This window comes from Phalaenopsis equestris, unplaced genomic scaffold (assembly GCF_001263595.1).
Source record: "Phalaenopsis equestris unplaced genomic scaffold, ASM126359v1 Scaffold000036, whole genome shotgun sequence".
Taxonomy (NCBI): Eukaryota; Viridiplantae; Streptophyta; class Magnoliopsida; order Asparagales; family Orchidaceae; genus Phalaenopsis; species Phalaenopsis equestris.
This window is the reverse complement of record NW_018164478.1, coordinates 2,375,714-2,380,336: the sequence shown is the minus strand read 5'-3', so window position 1 is coordinate 2,380,336 and position 4,623 is coordinate 2,375,714.

Here is a 4,623-nt window from a genome sequence, read left to right as displayed (position 1 = left end):
CCGAGGAGATTTAACGATCCAGAAGGAAGAAACTAAGACAAATGAGGGTCTACCTATAAAAGATCAAGAGGCCTATTAATCTGATTAGATGTAGTCGTCCGAGCAAAATTTGAAGGTCAGTCGATCAAGGAAAAGTACAAAAGATCTGAATCCAAACACATGGACTGAAGCAAGAAATGCAAGCGTCTGAGCCAACTGCTACTAGTAAGAAAGTTAAAGGCATCAACATAACCTGGGGAAAGACCCAGTTCCTCAATATTATCAATCATTTCATGAATTCCCTTGAGACTCCTCTTCAAGCATCAAGAATTGATAATATAAAAAGCTCTCAAAGTCATCCCACAAGCTCTTCTCATTGATGAACAAGCTACCTATTGGGTTATGGTGATTAACCCTCTACCCGATAGTCTGGTCTTGCTCTGTCAATAAGAGCTTCTTATCTAGGGATTGAGGGTTGACGACCAAACTATATCAACTGGTCGACAAAGCCTAGCCAATAGAATAATTCATAATGAATCAAAGTTTATTGAGATCATCCGACCGATAACACCGACTCAACCTTGCTAACTAGACCGAGCCTTACTGAGTTGAGGCCAAACAAGCTTAGCTGACTAAGTCAGAGAGCAGCGGAGCTGTAGGCACATAAATGTAAAATACATAGATATCTCGTATAGTCCCCATTATAGCAGAGGCGAAAATGTGATATCACTATATTATATCCTCTCCCCTATAAATAGGCAAATCGTTCTAGAGGATAGACAAGACGTATCATTGTTCATTGCTATTCACTTCTCTCTCTCTTTCTCCCACTCTCTATTTCTCTTTTCTTTATTACGCTCAATCCCTTGGGGTGTGATTCATGGATAAAACAGGATTTAACATCTTAAAAGGCGTGGTGAGTGTGGATCATGCTACAGACAAGAAAGAAGTAGCACATGGAGAATAGGCTCATAACATAGACATCTGTAACATGGATTGTACAAGAGATTTCATGAACCAGTAGATCCATTAGCTAAAAGGATCAAATGTTGGATGACATCTGAGAGGCACTAGCTCAAGGAAGAAAGAAGCATCCTTGAGAGGAAGGGTCGACAGTCAATGGCCAAAGAGCCCCCTTTACTCTGGAAAGAGTAGTAGATTCCAAGAACTTTGACACTGTTAGATCGACATTGATTAACAACCATTGATTCTGACATACTAAAGCACCCTAAAAATCAAAGAATCAATTCTCTTAACAAAGTTATGAGGTTGAGCCTCAAAAAAGTTCAAGATCTCACCATTGAAGTCTTATAAGGGCCAAACCAATCTAATATACCACGACCACATTTGAGTTAACTGTGTGTCTTCTGAGGATCACTGATGCATTGAAGTGTCGTATTTTCTTCACCACGCTGAGGGAGTCGGCCCTTGGGTGGTTCAACACTTTACTACCTCGCATCTTTCACCAAGTTCAAGTAAAATTTTGTGGTGCAGTTTGCTAATGCCTAGAAGCCACAAAAGAATTCACAAATTCTCCTACAAACAAGAAAAGAATAAGAGCCTTTGCTCATTCCTTACATGCTTTTAGAATGAGATGTTGGAAGAGTGAGATCTGGATCCCGTAATTGCTCGTGCCACTCTAGCTCAAGGGCTAATGGAATGACCATTTCGATATGTGCTAGTACTATAGCAACCGAAGATGCTAGCGGAGCCGTTTAAACAAGCCAACAAACACATATTGATAGAAAAATACAACTTCTAACCTTCATCATTTGGAACTAAGACAATTAACCGCCATCCACCAAAGATGACTAACCATGGAGAAAATTTGGAGCCGTGAAACAATCCCCACCACTCGGCTCAAACTCAACTCAAAGGCTCATGAAAGCAATCAGATTACCAAAAAATTGACAGAGTATACTGTCGCAGGAGTCTGGCCCAATATCTTGACAGGCTCCCAAATTAACTATGAGAATGCATTATCATTTCATTTCTTGTATTTATTTGCCAAGTTCATAAAATTGATTAAGTAAATATTTTCAAATTAGACATATGTTTTTCGGTCGAGCTGACACTCAAGGAACTCAAAGTGTTCATGCAATGGATTATCACAGTCCGACCGACACTCGTAGAACTAAACTATTCTGCTAACAGTGGTCTCAGCTGAGCAACAAAACCAATAGTGATGTATAACGTTCGATTTGTAAAGATTTTTAAAACTAAAAAAACACAAAATATTTGATCATTAGAAATTTTCTAAAGCAAATAATGATGAATAAACATCTGATCGATAAAAATCATCTAAATGTTACTGAAAATGAAGATTAACGTCTAATAAACAAATTACACAAGAACTGACTCATAATGCCCAAACAACAATAAAAACAAATGCCTCATTGCTCAAAAAGGATCAAGCCCTAGCAGTGGTTCTCTAGCCATTAGAGACAAGATCCTTGGTGGATAGCGCATGAATCACCCCAATAGGAAGTCTCGATGATCACCCCCATGAAGGTTGCAAAAAAACATGCTTAATATGTTCGATATAAGGTGTGACCCGTTTAATGTGATGACCTAATCATGCAACTGAGACATAAGAAGTATATGACTTGAGTTGGGTGGTAACCCAACAAAATTAACCAAAAGAATTATTAAAAAGGTCAATGCATCAATCATCATAATCCATTATTATAAGAAAAATAAAAATATGATAAAGATAAATTGCAAGAGACGGAGGTGAAAACCAACCGAAAGCTTGGGCAGGTGATCATGCATGCCATGAATAGCCATCTTGGGACCATAAGTCGCCAAATGAGAACTCATTTTTTAGTCTCCACATGTTGGTCTTAACAATCTTAACCAAAGGCTAAGTGCTTGGGACCACCCATGTGAGTTTCCCAAAGAGTTAAGGAGGTAGTTATAGTGTATGTGATTTTAGGGTTTTCAAATATGTAGGAAATTTGATGGGTTTGAGAGTGTGTAAGTGTGTGTGAAACCAAACCTGAGCCACCACCCAGGGTTGTCCTAAGGCCTGATTGAACCTATAGGAACTCACTCTTGAGTCCCCACATGTTGGTCGTAGTCATCCTAAATGACATTTGGGGGCTTCTGACCACTAAGGTGGGACTTCACAAGAGGAATCAAGAATTTTTTTTTTAATTTCTATATGGGGTGTGAATTCCATCACTAGTTCTCTAAGATAGTCCATAAGAAAGTCATAAGGCCAAATCCTAAATTCCTAAGGAGAAGAATTTGACCTCATAAAAAATAAGGTCAACATGTATGTGCAGTAGTATATTAAGATGGTCTTTTGCAGGGAGTTGTGTCATATATAAATGCACACCAACATATGTAATAAAAGGAGGAGCATTTGTTGATTTACATGCTAAAATTTACTTGCAGGTGCTACTAAGCTCCCCCATAAGGCATGACTTAGATACGACTGCATGTTTGTTGGCTTTCCCGCTAATATTGTGTTCATGCAGGTCGAGTCTTTTTTTATTATTTTTCTTTGTATTTTTTAGGGTTCATTGGTGATTCATGTATTAGAAATAAGGAACTGACATGAGTTTTGAGATGTCAGATGGGTGGAACCATATGACGAGGACCAGGAGCTACTTGCTTGTGTCTCATACCTTAATTCTAAATCTCATTTATTTATAAAAGTAGGACTAGACATGTTTCTACGGAGTCTGACCGCCTTTTTTTTCTTTTCTGGGATATGCTGTCGACCCAGCTACACTAGCCTTCCGTTATACTTGACTTGTTTTTCCTGCTTTTACTGCATGTTTGCATGCTTGAACTATTTTCAATTATTTCTTTCTGATTTGTCTGGTATGTTACGAAAATTACAATTTAAACTCTTCTAAAGACCTCAAAATTATTAACTTCTAACTAAAAAATCATAATAAAAATTTGAAGACTAATTAAAATTTACGATGATGTTAATTTTTTTTTAAAATGCTCTTTCAATGATATGTGTAAATAAAACTTGTTTTAGTTTAACACTATAAATTAATATTCTATTGTACATCCTAGAAGCCATTCATCTGCATCGATCTCGCATCTCAAAAGTTGGCAAACTTCACAAATTGTGGGCAACCGAGGACATAATTTTTTTTTTTTTTTTTTGGAAAAGAAAGAATGATAATAATAATAATAATAATAAATATATTTTGATTTTTAATCTAAATAAATCTAAACATTATTAATTTTTCTTTAGAAAAAATGTAAATCAAGTAGAGAAGTCAATATCATTGTCTGTCGGATTCAAGCTCACGCAAAATGGCATTTTTTCCATGAATTTATTAATATTATCCTTCTACCAAACTGTAATATAAATTTAAAAAATTAAAGCTGTCCTTCTCCAATGCTTTGGAACTGGCAATCCAAAGCTCAATTCTATTTAATCGGAACTAAATATTTTTATGAATATATATATACATATATATATATGAAATCGATATTTGTCGGAGGCCGAAATATCGATTTTGCATACACTTTTTGGCCCCATGTTGAAAGTCTGGACTATATACCTAAAATTTCAGAGCCCCACGCCACGGTGAGATCGAACCTTTCATCTGAGGGGACTTATTAGGATCCCACCAACAACAGAACAAGACTTATATATATATATATATATATATA